At 41.5% G+C, this 17,434-nt stretch overlaps 1 long non-coding RNA gene across 1 annotated transcript; it reads left to right on the top strand.

Annotated features, from left to right (window-relative positions):
- Window positions 1-15: 15 nt before the first annotated feature.
- LOC115298374 lies at window positions 16-13,181 on the top strand. The gene is made up of 2 exons (XR_003911722.1): window positions 16-289; window positions 11,217-13,181. It is a non-coding gene; the product is annotated as an uncharacterized LOC115298374 (long non-coding RNA).
- Window positions 13,182-17,434: the final 4,253 nt, after the last annotated feature.

Genomic DNA, 17,434 nt, shown 5'->3' with positions numbered 1-17,434 from the left:
GCCGACCCCGCTGGAGGAGGCGGAGGACGGGGGCGAGGGGACGCAGCAGGTGGGGTCGTCGTGCAGGTGCGGTTACCTGCCCGCGCCTCACCTGCGAGCCGGGCCTGCGGGCAGGTGGCGCGGCCACAGATGAGTGGCCGCTCTGCTGCTCCCTGTCTCCGGGAGAAAGGGACCGAACCCCCCGAGAGAACCTCTCCCGGGTGCCGGGGTCGTGCGGGGCAAGAGGAGTGGGCGGCCACGACGAGGCGGTCCCCTCTCCACCGCGGCGGTGTCGGCGCCACACCTGAGTGTGAGTCCTCCGGGCGGTGCGGGAACAGGGTTCTGCTTTCCCGGGCTAAGGTGAACAGACCTCTCCCGAGGGCGTCCTAAGCGAGCACCCCGTGTCTGGTCGGTTTCCTTTGCCCCCCCTACTCTGGCGCTCTTTTTGGACAAATTCGTTGGATACTCATTGGTCGCCTACAGTTGGATGGTGGTGTTGGTGTTCGTTTGCTTGAAGGGGGCAGGGGTGTGGGAGCAACTCCTACCCAGGTAGGGAAGCCAAGAGTTTCCTTCTTCTAGGCTACAGTTGAGCAGGTGCTGAGAGGTCAGAAGGCAAGAGGCCCGGTGTTGGCTCATTACACTGTGTTCCCAGCGGACTTCCCAAAGTCCATAGGTTGCCTTGAGTCAGATGACATTTGTGGAAGACTTTCTTTGTGGTCAGAAAGTCTCTCTCGGCCACCCCCTTTCCCTCCCCAAGAAAAAGACAAACCTAAATTTAAAGACAAAAACCTATGCCTGAACTTTCCTAAATACATTTGCCTTGCCTGAAAACTGTTAAATTCTGTAAAAAGATAACAGTATGAAAATCTTAAATGGCAAACATGCAGCCAACTTGAAATAGTCAATTTGTGTCCTGCTTTCTAGGAGAAGATTAAATGGCATGTCTCTTTGTCAGACTGTTCTGTCTCCTAAACCTAAGTGTAGGGTTGAAGCACACAAAAGAAGTGACACTCACGCTACAGTAGAATTATTTAACAATTCCAGTATCTTCTATGTGTTCAAGTCTCACCTCCTGAGGACCCCAAATGCTCCTTAGAGTTTTGGGTGCCAAGGTGACTTTCTTTTTCCCCTGGCTTTCCTAGTCAGCAGCTCCACTCTTGAAGAGAATATAAAATGACAGCTAATCCCCCAAGTAATTGGGCCTGTGTGATTTAAGAATATAAGCCCTGACATACCTGATACTATTTTCAGTTCAGGTAACAAAGGGGGCATAGTTGTCATTGATTGTACAGTTGAGTCATGGCACTTTCCTTATACCTATTCTCCCCCTAAAATGTTTTTATTATAGCAAAAAATAAATAAGAATCTACATGTTAGAATTAAATTTACTATTCTTCAAAACTTGTTCTGTTTCTCTTCGACTGGAAAGGTGTTCCAACATGTCCAGCCTCATATGTATATTTTCACATTTGGAGTGATTTCATTTGACTACTTGTTAAGATTTGTTTTCCTAAGACTCACTTAGGCATGCTCCCCACTGCTTCTGAGGATTCTTAGAATGAAAGCACCAACATTAATTAAAATGGAAAGGGCCCTAATCAGTATAACTTGGAAAAGATACCAGATCCTCCAAGGTGTTTTTTTTTTTAATAGACTTTATTTTTTAGAGCAATATTAGGTTCATAGCAAAATTGAGAGTAAAGTGCATAGGTTTTTCATAAACTCCCTTCCTCCCACTCATGCATAGCCTGCTACCTTATGGACATCACCTACCAGAGGTACATTTATCACAATCAGTGTGCCTACACTAACACATCATTATCACTCGAAATCCATAGTTTACATTAGGGTTCACTCTTGGTGTTGTACAAATAGACAGTAACATGTGTCCACTATAATATCAGGCAATGATACTGTCTCACGATAGCATTGCCCTAAAAATCCTCTGTGCTCCACCTATTCACCCCTCCCTCCTCTACTAACAACCACTGAGATTTTTACTGTCGCTGGAGTTTGTTTGTTTGTTTGTTTGTTTGTTTGTTTCCTTTTCCAGAATGTCATAGTTGGAATCATACAGTCTGTAGCCATTTCAGATTGGCTTCTTGCACTTAGTATTATGCATTTAACTATCCTCCAGATCTTTTGGTGACTTGACAGCTCATTTCTTTTTAGCACTAAATAGTAGCCCACTATTCCTCCAGGTTTTTTACTTATTTTTAAAATGTTTATTTATTTTGAGAGAGAGAGAGAGAGAGCGTGAGCAGAGGAGGGGCAGAGACAGCGGGAGAATGAATCTAAAGCAGGCTCTGGGCAATGGCTGTCAGTAGAGCCTGATGCAGGCTCAAACTCACAAACCTCGAGACCAAGACCTGAGCCAAAGTCCGACACCTAACCCACTGAGCCTCCCACCCAGACATCCCCACCCCCACGTTTTCTTAGACTGTGTGGGTTTTTTTCTGCAGTGGCCTGAAACTTGTGACAATGTGTTTTGTTCTCTTGAAGTTGAAAATGGCAAATATTTTAATATTTAAAAGATTGTTGGGGCACCTACGTGGCTCAGTTGGTAGAGCATGAAACTCTTGATCACAGGGTTGAGTTCAAGCCCCATATTGGGTGTAGAGCCTGCTTAAAAAACAAACCAAAACACAAACATAAAAATAAAAAATAAAAGATTCTTTCTTTAGCCAAAATCTTGATCTGTAAACAACTTTAAAATTTTTTTCAAATTCTTGCTAATGGTAACTGAGCTATTTTTATGTGCCTTTCTAACTTTTTTACTGCCCATGCAAAAAAATAGCCTGCTTAATCTAATCCTTGATTTTCATTTGGTGTCTCTCAAGTTGAATTTCCAAATTTTACTTTTGTTTTTCCTTTCTATCCACCCCTGTAAAATACACTGATATTACCAGAAACGAATGCACACTGAACCTGTCATGTTCCTCCAGACTTGGCGGAATGGTTTGCATTGCCTTCTGCGAAGCATGTCACTCCTTGTTTTCCCACTTAGAGAGTCTGGGATGTTGCACCAGCAATTCAGACCTGTGACCACTCAAAAGGAATTTGGGAGATCTAGTTATAGCATAGAATTTTTTTGAACAGTTGTAAAATGCATTCTAATTTCTGTCGTGTGTGTTTTCCTATTCTTGTCTTTTTTTTTTAATTGCTATCACCTATTTTCATTTTATTTCCCATCTATATTTTCTTTTTTTTAATGTTTATTTATTTTTGAGAGAGGCAGACAGCACAAACAGGGGAGGGGCAGAGAGTGAGGGAGATACAGAATCTGAAGTAGACTTCAGGCTCCAAGCTGCAGCATAGACTCCACATGGGCCCCGAACTCATGGTAAGATTATGACCTGAGCCCAAGTTGGACGCTTAACTTACTGAGCCACCTGGGTGCCCCATTCCATCTATATTTTCTAAACTCCCTACATACCTTTATAACGAGTTAGTTCTTTTTCTGATGTTTGAAATCATGAGTTTGGCAAACAGAACCACTTACTTTTCTGATTCATGAAGATTAATCTTAAATAAAATGAAGCCTAACTCCAATCACTGAATCTTTCTGCCAAGTTCTTACCACTGCCGCTCACTTAAAAACTGAGCAAAGGGTCATAATAAACTCCCTATTCTCTGACTTTCTCACATGTAGGATTCTACTCAATTGCAACACAATTTAAATTCACTTCTTCAATGCTGTTGTGAACCTGTGTAAAGGAAATGAATAAAAATGATTTGTCGGAGCTTCATCCTTGACCTTTCCTTTTGCCGTTTTGACCTTTATGCTGTCTTTGATGTGGGTCATATGATTCTGCTCATCCCTTTCCAGACTGTGTATCTTTGAGCTTCATCTCCTGCTTCTTCAATTTCACAGTTCCTTGTAATTCTTCCTTCTTCTCTCTCATCCTGTGGCCATTTTCAGGGCTTCATTCTACACTGCTGCTTACTCCTCAACCAGTAGCATCTTTCTCATAGCTACCAACAGCACAGCCTCTATTTCTCGTCTATTTCTGGCTCTATGCAGGTGACTGAGCTCTCCCTCCACCCATCTCTAAAGGAGACTAAATTCTATATTGTTGACTGGCATATTCCTTTTGATCATTTCTCAGTTGTACAGATTTGAGAGTGTATTTGAACCTTCTTTTCTTCTGTTAAATTCCTTTTCAGCATTTTTACACTGTCTCCACCCCCAAACCTATTGCAAATTATAAACAGGAATTCTTCAGCTTCTGCCTAAGAGCCTGGACTTGCAGACTGAGGGGCCTGAGGAACCAGTTGCTGGATTAGTTAGATTAACTATCAGTTACAGAAACTGAAAAGAACAGTTGTTTGAACAAATGTTTGTTTGTCTTTCAAATTAAAAAAACAAACAGAAACTTTATGGAGAGACCATCCAGAGCTGGTGTAATGGTTTTAGAGTCTTCTGAGGCCTAGGCCGGTTCCACCTTGTGGATCTAGCGTCTGTCAGAAGAGGCCCCAACCTCATGGTCCTAGATGGAGCCTCAGCTATCACATGCAGGTTCCAAGTAGTAGAAAGGAGGAAAGAAGGAAGGCAGGCAGATAGGGGAAAGGCAAGAGACAAGAGTCTCTTACAGAAATTTCCTGGAGACTGTCATTCACTTCTTGTTACATCTTACTGGCCAGAACTTAGTAACGTGACCTCACCAACTTGAGAAAAGTGTCCATATTCCTGACAACCTTGTGCTAAACTAAAATGTGGGAGTTTTGCGGTGCTTGAGTGGGTCAGTCGGTTAAGCATTCCATTCAACTTAGGTCATTATCTCACGGTTTGTGGGTTTGAGCCCTACATGAGGCTCTCAGAGCCTGGAGCTTGCTTCGGATTCTGTGTCTCCCTCTGTCTCTGCCCCTCCCCGGCCTGTGCTCTCTCCGTCTCTCAAAAATAAATAACCGCTAAAAATTTTTTTTAATTAAAAAAATATTGGATGTTCATATTCTTAGAAGAGGAGAGAAGGGACATTACGGTAGTCAAACACCACACTTATTTTACACCTCTTTTTTCTTGGCTGTTATTACTCATGTTATAGGATTCTTAGGATTCAAGGAAATATTAACATTGAAATACCTAATACCTGGCATAAAACAACCATTCAGTAACTGACAGTTCATAATTCTCCTTTGTCATGAATTGTCGAGTTTCCCTGCGACCACATCATGGGCATCCAAATCCAATTGTTTTTTAAATACCTAAGTATTTGCCCCAGTTGGTAGTATCAGACCACAGTCTCATGCCTTGTCATGAGAGGGTGCAATGCATTATAACGTAGTATTAGCATTTACTTCTTAGCTAAGTCCATGGCTTGGATTGAAAACATAGCTCTTGTAGTGAAATAGAGCTGGATGTGAATCCTGGCTCTGCCGCTTACTTGGTATACAACCTTAGCTTCTTGCACCCTCAATTTCCTCATCTGTAAACTGGGGGTAAGTATCAGATAGGAGGGTTAGAGTGCCTAATAAACTGCCTGATAAAGTAAGTGTAACTTTTTTAAAAATTTCACCTAATCTGGGTGAACCTTTCTGAGAATGAATTCTTATTCATTATTTTAAGAAATACCAGTTTAAAATTGTTCATCTTCCTACATATCCAAATAAGTGTTGTTAAACTGTTACTCGGACTTTTTGAGAACTGTCTCCAAAATCAGTTTAAACCCAAATGACCCCAAAGTCTTTCCTTTACTTTTTGATTAAAACAGAATAGCTCAGCCTTAACCTTCTTCAACCCTGATTTGGATGATTTTTGGCTCATCTGCTCTCAGAAGCTGAAACATATCCGCTAATGAGTTCATATAATAGAATTTTTTTTCCCAGCACCTATTTAGCAAACAGCTTCTGTGTGCCACTGTGCCAGGTCCTGGGGACCGAAGGTAAGAAAAATGGACATGGCCCCTGCCCCTAGAGGGGAGTTTCTGGAGGAGACAGGTGAATTGGTGGCTACAATTAAATGAAAAAAATTGCTACTACAAAAGTCATTAAGGAGAAGTACAGGTGCTGTATGGAGGCGCATGTGAATGTCCTGTGGCTGGAGGTTGAATAGTGACTTAGGAAGAAAAAAATGTCCAGTGAGCTGAAGTAAAGAGATGGTGGCAGGAGTGTGGTTGGAAATGAGCACAGACATGAGATGATGATCCCTCACTGCCCCCAGGCATGGATCGGAATGTGTCACAGGTTTTCAACACCATCCCAGAGAAGGCATTTCATAATGCTTGGAGCTATCTTTCAAATAAGTGCTTATAATATATAATTTCTCAGTGTGATACTCAGGAAGGGGCCGTATAATTCAGAAATAATTTAATTCTTCTATAATTTATTCACACTGTATTGGCAAACTTTAAATACAGATGCATTTTTGGATACGCCAAGCAGATGCATCCGAGAAAGTTGGCTATAAATGAGGATCTTTCCAGAGAGGGTCAGACAGTTGATCTGCCTCACCCTTAGCAAGTGGAATGTAAAGCCATTTGGCTGAATGGGCGCCATATGAAGGACTTGGCAGAAGACTAGGTAGCCCACGAAGCACCAGGGGAGAATGACCACAGGATGGGGGGCATGGGCAATGTGTTACAGAGAGCTGGCTGGTGTGTTGTGCCTACGGTGGCCTGTCTCTGGACCAGCAGGGCCCCCCAACATCCAGTACCTCCAAGGCTTTTAGGATTATGTAGACAGCAACCCAGCTCAGCTCATTGGCAGTGGGGTCCCGTTTTTCCTTGCCCTCCAGCTGAGCTAACTGGGGATCCGTAGGGGAAATGTCGCCTTTTGAATCCCACTGAGAACCTTGGAGGGTGAGCAGGGAAGCTCTGCTTTGATGTGGGGTGTGAGGGCATGACCGAGCCCTGGGGGCAGAGTCCCCTGCCAGTGTGCTGCAGATTGTTTCTTGCTCTGAGTGGATAAATATAAGATGAATTCTGTTCATCTAAAGATTTTTAAAGCTCAATTCTCTAGGCAAAACTAAATGAGTTTGTTCCTGGCCCCATTTCAGGGCCGAAATAGGCAGTCCTCACTGAGCAATGAATTGTCTTCCAAAAGCATTTATGAGTCATGGTGCAGCTTCTCAGGCTCCAGGGTTGTGCACAACGGTCAGGTTTGCAGGCTTCCCCAAGAGAGTCTATGCTATGCCAGTGCTGCCCTAAGGAGCCCCGTGCCTTTCACCTTCACCCTCCCAGGAATACCCTTGGAACTGGGACTTCCTCTCACTCCCCACTACCCTAGTATTTGGAATTCCTCCCTCAGTGGCAGACCAACCGTGTTCCTATCTCAGGAACTTCTTAGTGTCTGTTCTCTGTCTGGAAATGCTCTTCCCTTATGAATTTGCATGAATCCTTCCTTCTCAGTGAAAGGTCAGCTCCAATGGGACTTCAGAGATACTTTCCCTGACCCATGACCCCCACACCTACCCCACCCTAATCTTTCAGATCTTGCTTTATTGCTTGCTTATTTGTAATCTACTCCCCTTACCCCCAAAAGAATAGAAGTTTGGTTGAAAGAATGAGTCTTGTCTCCCCGGTTTACCTGCTCTTGAGCCTGGTATACAGTAAGCTTCCCACAAACTGCTGCATTTGATATGGGGCAAAAAATTTTACCCCTTTGAGTGTAGATTGGGGATAATAATGCCTGTGCTGCTTGCCTCCTAGAACAAATGAGGGACTGGAGTCCATGTACTGAAGAGACTTTCTTTCCCCCAAAACTTGTTATCTGTCTTTAGAGTCATATTTTTGCAAATAGCAACACTATTTACCCAATTACATAACCCACAGAAACCTAGAGGTCATTCTGGGCTTCTCCTTGCCTCATTCCCCTCAACTGCTCTTTGTACAATTTGTAATCAGTTTGTCCAAGGGACACGTCTTTCAAGTTTTTCCCGTCTGCACCCTTCTTCCACAGCCTCTTTGCTGCCTTGACTCTTTTCTAGGACAACTGCTAATTGTCTTCCAACTGGTAGTTCAGTTTCTAGTCTTCTGTATCCTCCACCCCCCAAATTTGTTGTCCACTCTGCAGGAAAGTAATCATCCTGAAAGGCAAATCTCATACCACGACTGCCCAGTTTAATAGCCCTTTAGTGATTTGCTTGCTTTGCCACAGGATCAAGTCCAAGTGCCTTGGTGAACCATATAATAAAGTCCTCCTTTGTCTGCTTCCATGACTTTCCAGCTTCACCTCTGGCTTCCCTGTCATTTCTAAGTCACCAATACATGCACCGTGGACAATGTGGACAGTTGCACTCCCATACCAGCCATTCTAAACCATTTGCAGTGTAGGGAAGAAGGCATGAGGTAGCCAGATGGCTATGCTCTGTGTCTTTGTTCCTTCCCTTTACCTGGGGTGCTGGTATTCTCTTGTCAAACACCTGCTCATCTTTCAAGGGTCAGTTCTAGCATACCTATTCTGGAACTATTCCAGATACTCTGCTCCTGCTTACCACCCATGAGAGCTCCACATTCCCCTCCTCTGTACTGCCTCTGAGTTTTGTACACCTACTATAATACTTTTGCCAGAGAACACTTCTGTCACCTCCTAGGTGCTCCTTTAGGAGGACTATTTTGTTTATTTCCTGGGCCAGACATCACACTTGGCATGTAAATGGCTGTTCTGAAAAGAATTAGGAATAAAACTCCACGTATTTATTACTTAGTCCTGGAATTTGTTTGGGTAACATACTTTGGACTAGCATTTGACCAAAATTTGAAAGATCTCCTTGAAGGTAAGAAGTAGGAAGGGATATTGTATACATGCTGTTAATAGGTATCAGTTGAAGGGCTAAAATATTTTGTCAGTGAGCTAGTGTTTATTGAATATTTTTTATATTCAGAAGTTATGGATTTGGTAATTTGCAGTGGATGCTTGAGACAGATTTTGCACTTTTCTGAAATAATCCTAGTTTTGTCTTTCTATTAGAAGTCAAAATTGTAGTCAACACAAAGTCTTGGCTTACAGGCAGTTTAGAGTAGTGTTTCTGAATGTATTTCTGCCAGTAACCCTAAGAGGATTTTGAAAAAGTATGTGCTCTCCTCATATGCTTTAAAACTTTAAGTTAATATTTAAAATTTTAGCATAATTTTAAATAGTTGTGAAAGATGACATTTCTGATATAAGTATGGATTTTTTAAAAAATAATTCTCTTTGTAATGTACCTAATGGAAGCTAAATTAAATACCATGATTTCACATCTACTATAACATCCATATGGAAAATGTATGAATAAAAGCTCTTTCAGACATCAGGAATTTTACATAGTTGTTTCCCTCCTGGAACTCCTTTCATTTCTCTCTTCCTATATAACTTAATCCCAATTAACATTCTAATCTTTCACTGATTACCTTTTCAAACTCTGTGACACACACATACACATACTATATCTCCTTTTTTGTTGTTTTTCTTTTTTAAATGCTTGTTTATTTTTGAGAGAAGGTTGGGTTAGGGTTGGAGAGAGAGAATCCCAAGCAGGCTCTGCGCTGTCAGCGCCTCTGTGGCTCAGTAAGCTGAGCATCTGACTCTTAATTTCAGCTCAGTTCATGATCCCAGGGTGGTGAGATGGGAGCCCTGCATCAGGCTCCATGCTGAGCATGGAGCCTGCCTGGGCTTCTCTCTCTTCCTCTGCCCCTCTCTCCTGCTTGTGCTCTCTCTCTCTCTTAAAATAAATATACATTAAAAAAAAAAAAGATTCAGGCACCCACCCGACTGACTTAGCCACCCAGGTGCATCTATATATCTTTTTTTTTTTAAGTCCTTGTGGCAATAGGCTCTGTTTAATATAATTTGTTTTGGATTGAGTTGTTACATTTTTAGTAGTACACAATTGATCAGAACAACAAGTAGAATTTTTATGCATCAGTTTTAGGTATAGGTAAAATTTGGGGGGAAATTATCTCTCAGTGAGATGCATGGGTTTTAAAAATAGTTTATACATGCTTATTGCCAGAGTAGGATAAGATAGCCTTTATAACCAAATCAAGTATTTCTTTTTTTAATGTGGCATTTAAGAAATCTTGCTACATAAATAAGTATATGGGAGTAAAGGCAGTATAATTCTACTCTATTTTTTAAACTCTTGAGTTACATGCCAAAAGTTATCCACTGACTGATCACAAAAATGATTTTCAGTTTTTTTAGGCTACTTCATTTTCTAATGTCTATTGATTAGGTATTGGTCTAGCATTTGTTTTGTTTTTAACATTTATCTATCTTTGAGAGACAGAGAGAGATCATGAGCAGGGGAGGGGCAGAGAGAGAGGGACACACAGAATCAGAAGGAGGCTTCAGGCTCTGAGCTGTCAGCACAGAGCCCGACGCGGGGCTCGAACCCACAAACGTGAGATCATGACCTGAGCCGAAGTCGGACGCTCAACCGACTGAGCCACCCAGGTGCCCCTGGCCTAGCATTTGAAGCAAAGAAATGGAGACCTTCCCCTCACTCCAAAAGGGCTTGTTTATCAGTCATGAAAGTCCTTCACTTTCATAACCTCTGTAACTGTACAGGGATTTCAAAACCTGCTGGCGTCCTGCAGACGTGAACATCCCAAGGCAAGGGACACTAAGCAGACTCCTGAAAAGTGAAAGATTTGCCTTTCTTTTAGAATGTAAGATAAATGTGAAAAGGAAAAAAAAGGATATGGCTGGAAAGAATCAAGAGGACATGTGGTGTTTTGAAGCAGATACTTTTAGACAAGGATTAATTGCTGATCTAGGAATAGAATCTACCAGAGTACCTCTCTCTCTCTGAAAAAAAGGACTCCCAAACCCCATGCCCTGTTTGAAGATCAACTGGGTGCTACAGAAAGTTTTCATTCAAATTAAAGGGTCCCCAATAGGCCAATCTAATGATTTCCTCTTGCTTCAATAGGGAAGCAGAGTGGTTGGAGCACATTACTCTTTTGTGTATATCCAATGGAAGCTAATTTGATACCAAAGTGACTTAATTACCATCATCCATTTTAGGAACACACAAACTCTCCCAGGCACAGTTAGAAATTGTGCATAATTTTTATACTCATTGTTAGACTAGAAAATAGAACATTACAAAAAGATCACCAGACACTTGGCTGATAGTGAGCTGGGTCAGGGGGTACCTCAATCCTAAGAATAAATCTCAATCTCATTGTGGAGAAAAAGTGTTTTTCAGAGTTTTATCAAGCATATTAATTTCTTCCCAGAAGGAGGTTGTGAATTATAGCATGAAGAGAAGATTGGTCCCAGGCTAGATTTGGGACAATTTTTTTTCTTTACAGAGTAATGCAACCTGGAGGGAGAGGAGTTGAACCTGGCTGTCATCCTGTTGAATAGAAAGACTTTACTGGAGTCCTTCCCGTACATGGGTGTGCTGGCCCAGCATGAAAGAACTCTGTCCAGGATGTCCCCTACTCTCACACCCAAAAGCTTAAAGCACATTTCTCCTGAAGCACCTCACAGGACCCCCGCCACATTACTTATTACATATATGTTTGCACATCACTTTCAACTTGCAGTAGGTGTGGCAAATATTAACTGCATATTATAAATGTGAAATGGACTTTGTAAGGGGATAGTGGCTTGTCTAAGCAAATCCCACAAGTTGGTGGCATATCTGGTACCCGATGAGGCAGCTTTTTCTACAAATATAGTGCCTGGCTCCTTTTCCTAGGTGTGTTATTTTATAAAAGGCCCTAAGGATTGAAAGAGTTGCCTTAAAGATGAAAAGTAGATATGCTTGCAACATGCTTAGTAGAGTGCATGTCTCTTATCAGGCCCCCAGACTTAAACAAGAGAAAAAGAAATGTATTTGAATTTTTTTTGGACATGCTTTATTTTATGGATTTAAAAAAAATAATTCATTTGGGGTTTTTTCTGAGCACTTAATATTCACTAGGCATTGTGCCAGGCCCTGGGAATAAATCCAACAGTGAAGAGAGAAAAAAACCATTTTTTCATGAAGCGTACATCCTAGAGGAGGGAGTACAGATAAAAAGCAGATGCAAGATAAAATGTCATGTACTAAATGCTATGAGAAAAATAAAGCAGTTGGAAAGGGCAAGGGGGTGGTTGGTGTGGGGTTTAAATAGGCTGATCCTTGGGTGGGGACTTGAGAAGACCTGAATATTATTCTCACCTGAGTCTGAGTTCAAAGCTTTGACTTTATGTGGGCAGTTTGACTCAAGTCATGGTATTCATGTAGAAAAGACCTTATAGAGTAACTATTGATTTTTTAATTTTATGTTATAGATCATCCTTGAGGCTCTTTCCCAGAATAATACACACGTGCTCATGTATAACATTTTAACATGCCTTGGGAACATTCTTAGATCCCCTCAAGTTCATACCCCTGGTCTACTTTAGTCCTTTCTTTTTATGAATAAGACATTAAGATTGAGAAAGCAAAATAAAAATTGTCCTCAGTGTCTCACTTAGTGGCTGAGCCAAGGACCTAAGATCCCCAAAAAGTGACATATTGCTTTTTTCCACTATAATCTGTGTTGCTAGAGTGTTAAATTCTCTAAAACATTTGTAGTCTATAAAGCATCTTCTGCCTTTTTTTTGTATACGCACCATTTTTATTTACATAGAGTAAAACCTACATACTAAAAAAAAAAACTGTGTAGTAAAACAAGTAATTTCTGAAGCTAGTGTGGCTTCTTTTCCTATTTCCTGAACAGTAGCAACACAAATAACATCTCAAGTATCCGAAATATGCCTTAGGAAGGAGGACTCAGACTGGCAGCAGGAAAGGAAAAAGAAAAAAAAAAAGATCTTGGAATAGGAAGATTTCTTATAGATGAAACTCTGGCCTGTCATGGCTTTAAAGAGCATGTGGGCACAGATACTCCCTTTGAAGATCTCTGAACCTGTAGAGAGCAGGGGGGCTGCAGATGGGAAAGGTCTTGTCCCAGTTTCAACAGGGGCAGTGAGTCCCTAAGATAAAACAACAGTCACCCCTACTCCCCACCCAGTGACTTCCTTTTGGGACATTTTATACAAAAACTTGGAAGAAACACTTGTCACTTTCAGGAAAGTATTCATTGTATCAACTTATCTTCTCAGCCACACTTCCTTAACAGATGTCTCAACTTTTAGTATTACAAAATAACCGAAAGATTTTAATAGTACTCATCCATGCTGTGAAAGGAGTACATGATTTCCAGAATTGGAGACTGTTATGAAAACTTTGATTTGCATGCAAGATTGTCTAAGAAAATATATCTGATTTTAAAACCTCAGAAGCTTAGCAAGTCTATCTCCTGTAAATATTGATACTTATTGAATTGTTAGGGGGTTTTCTACTGTGGCTCTCTTAAAGACTAAACCTACTTTTTTCTATTAGCTTGCCCATTAATGTACTGACAGCTCTGACAGAAGAAATGTGAGCCTTTTCTCTCTTAATCAGTGAAAGGCCCTTTCCCCCTTTTCTCTGTCCCCACCCCCATTTTTGGGTATGCCTAGCCTACTTTTCCATCTGTGTGCCTTGTTACTATGGTGATAGGCACCATAGAAATAGAGAACAAAGCAGATGTAATAAGCATCTCCTACATGGTTTACAATGCTAAAAAAGGATCTAGGTTTTTCAGACATGGCTTGTTCTTTATTGGTGGCAGAGCTGGACCACCCCAATTTGGAGAGCGGGGGTTCCTGGGGTAACAACTGATTTAGGCTTCCATATGCCTATTGTTCTGTACTTTACCAGACCTTCCATGAGTCTTCAAAGTGAAGGAAGAGAAATGGAGGCCTGCAGAGAAGATGTAGTACAGAAATTAGTGCCACAGAGTCAACCCATTGCAAAAGGCAAATATTTCTGCCAAAGCATATTACATGAGAGGGAATCTTGAGTTGGTTTTAAGGTTTACCAGTCATTAATCCTCTTACTTGATTTTGCATTGTTCAACTGAATCGATAGAGAAGATCTGCCAGTTTAGATTTTCCTCCCTTTAAGGTACTTAGATTTTTTTTTAATTTAAATTACTATCTAGATAACTACTAACAGCTTGCAGTGTTTGCTCCTACCCATTGACTTTGTTTAAAATAAATGGGTTAAACTACTAATGTGTGCTTATTGTGTGCTTGCTTTAAAATTACAATTAGATATGTTCTAGATATTGTAGAAATTAATGTTTCCCTTAAGATCTTGGAGAAGATGCCCGTAGGTATTTTGTTAAAGTAATCTATGTGCCCTGTGTGGGACTCAAACTCATGACCATGAGGATCAAGAGTCACATGATGTACTGACTGAGCCAGCCAGGCGCCCTCCTTTCCCATAGGTATTTTTAACTTACATGCATGTTTATTCTTTTACATAGTACATCTTTATGTATCATTTTCTTACTTGCCCCTAATAAATTACCCAAAGATGAAACAAAATGTTCCAGTTAATTCCATATGCTGGACAATTATTTTTATCTTTTTATTATTTTAATGTTTATTTTAAGAGAGAGAGCATGCATGGAGAGAGGCAGAGAAAGGTAGAGAATCCCAAGCAGGCTCTGCACTGTCAGCATGGAGCCCAATGCAGGGCTTGATCCCACAAACCATGAAATCATGACCTGAGCTGAAATCAAGAGTCAGATGCTTAACTGAATGAGCCACCCAGGCGCCTCTTGGACAATTATTTTTAAGTTAATTTTTATTTTTTAAGTTTTTTTTTACTAGCATGTTTATATTTAAGGGACATGTATAGGGTAAGATGATTTAGCACAGTGTTTTAGATATAAAGTTTCTGGACGTGAACACATTTTCGGAGCTAAGGAAGTTGAATGTTCCCCGTACCCACTGCACTGTGGCATGACAGCCCGAAGGTCCTTCCAGCTATAGCTTCTTATTTCTTTGTCCGTGTGACTCCTTTCTTTTTTCCTGATGAACCTGTATTTTGCCTGTTTTGTTACCTCCATAAGGGCTTTTGCGCGGATGTGAAAATATGCTGAGAGGCAACCCCAGAATCTATGCGTCTCTTAAATACCTACACAGTGTGCCCCTCCCCACCAAAGCCAACTTTCCCCCTGTGTGGCATTGAAGCCCTGGAGTGGGAGTTGGGACACTCTGTTTGGACTCTGGCCCAGCTCTGCCTGGGGTAGGCTTGAAGATGCATTTTTAACCCTGTAAAGAGCACACTGCTTAATCAGGAGGAGCTACAAGGAGGTTTTGAAACCATAGGTGACATCAGATTGTTTGGGAAGTAATGCCAGCAGCTGGACGGAGGATGTGTTAGAGGTAAGAGACCAAGTAGAGCACAGGGGGGTGGGAGAGAGGAGGCTAATATGAAAGACATTTGAGAAAGAAATCATAAGATTAAATAGTCCCATTTTCTTTCATCTCAAGGATCCTTTGGCAATTACTTAAGATAAACTGTAGTTACTGCCATTTTACTAGTTTGACTTGTTACTCCTGACGTTTCAATCATTTTTCATAGGCGGAACGGATTAAGTTCTCTCCTGATTACTCATTGGGTCCTCCAAATGCTCAAATTTCAGAATACTGGTGAATATACATTAGATTAGCAGAACTTTAAAAATCATGGCCTTTGCTATAGAGTCACTTGTTAGCCCCCCACACACCCAAATTCATATGTTGAAATCTGCCCCCCAAAGTGATGGGTTAGGCAGTGGGGCCTTTGGGAGGCGATGAGGCCAGGAGGGTCGAGCCCTCATGAAAGAGAATCCAGAGAGCTGCCTACCGCTCCTACCGCGAGGACATGGTAGAGAACAGATTCATCTGTGAACCAAGAAGTGAGTGAATCTTCTGGCGTCTTGGTACTGGACTTCTCAGCCTCTAGAAATGTGAGAAATTAATGTTTATTGACGAAGTCTGCCCCCCTCCCCCCATCTATGGTTGTTTGTTACAGCAGCCCAGATGGACTAAGGTAGCTTCTAAACATGGATATCCTGTGACTGGAAATGAGACTTGGGCGAAGTAGTGTTTGTTCTGTGAGAAGAATCCTGACTCTCGGCACAGGAGATCACTCCGCGTGGCACAGCCTCTCGTCTTCCAGAAGGCCTGAGAAACGAGGGCACATTGGGTATGTTCTGTGGCCTGGGGAGAACAGAGCTTGTATTTGTAAGGAGTTTACTCCTTTGTGGGCGACTGTTCTCTGATACCTCTGAGGCAGAGGGGGTTTCCATTGCTTTTGATGGTAGCGTCAATGTGAAGGTAGAAAGTAGGCCAGGTAGAGTGATTTCCATTTTCGCAATTAAGGAGCTGGCATCCTGACAGATTGTATAGCTTGGCTACAGTTCAGGCAGATGGTGGGCAGGATTCAAGTTCACTCTGCTCAGTAAGTCAGACTCTTACTACTACACTTAGTACTGAATGAAAGAGGGCATGAACCAATGCACGTTTCATCTTTTGTTTGTGCCACTAGGGTAAACTGCCTTTTGTTATTCCTCTCAAAGATCTCTTGGAAGATTACTCCCATTTGTGCTAGTTTTCCTACGGTGAGTTTGCAAGTTGTGTAGACTTAGGTAAATCACAATTCTGCCTCAGTTGCCTCATTTGTGCAGTAAAGATAATCTCATCAGGGCACCCAGTGGCTCAGTCAGTTGGGGCGTGTCCAGCTTTGGCTCAGATCATGATCTCACAATTCGTGGCTTCAAGACCCGCATCCGGCTCTGTGGTGACAGCTAGCTCAGAGCCTGGAGCCTGCTTCGGATTCTGTGTGTGTGTCTCTCTATCTGACCCACCCCTGCTCCAGCTCTCTCTCTGTCTCTCAAAAAATAAATAAAACACATAAAAAAAAAAGATCTCATAGAGCTTTTGGAAGCATTAAATAAGTTAATTGACATAAAAGGTTTAGAAGAAAATTTAGCGTATCGTGTTCTGATGAGCACCAGCTTCCATGATTCTTTTAATAAACTGCACATATTCAGTTGCTTTGCCTCACATCGGCTCCTCAGGTCCAAAGTATTCCCACACTGGGCTTGCTTTGTCTTACCTCGAGGAACTAGCAGGGCGAGTTCTACCTGATTCTTTGGATAATTTATAATTTGTCATTTCAGTTGGCTAGACTTAAATGCACTTTTTCCTGGTCATTTTTAAAGTGCAGTCATGTTGCTTAGTGCTGACAAATTAGGCTTATATAATTATGGGTCGAAGAGGCACACTGTCGACAAGTTAGGAGAAAGCAGAACTGTTCCAGGACCAGATCAGAACAGCCTCTGAGTTTTTGTTATAGCCTGTGACTTCTTCAGTCTTCACATTCTCCAAAATTCCATCTTGACTTATTCAACAAGCGGACAAGCCAAAACAATATAAAAAACTATGGTCTCACATTTTTTAATGGGTATTTGGAGACAGGTAGACTTTTTAACCTTGAAAAAAATCTTTCATGCAAATTGATCATCGTGGGTACAATCCTTGAAGTAACATGAGTCTAAATATTATAAAAATCTTTGTTAGAAGTCCTAGAATTCCTTTGTGCATTTTTTTTCCTATTTCTATTGTGCATGAAGGTCATAGAATCAGTGACTGGTACTTTCCTTATTTTAAATGG

This window comes from Suricata suricatta, chromosome 8 (genome assembly GCF_006229205.1).
Source record: "Suricata suricatta isolate VVHF042 chromosome 8, meerkat_22Aug2017_6uvM2_HiC, whole genome shotgun sequence".
Taxonomy (NCBI): Eukaryota; Metazoa; Chordata; class Mammalia; order Carnivora; family Herpestidae; genus Suricata; species Suricata suricatta.
The sequence above is the reverse complement of the archived record's forward strand: the minus strand, read 5'-3'. Positions and strand labels throughout refer to the sequence as shown.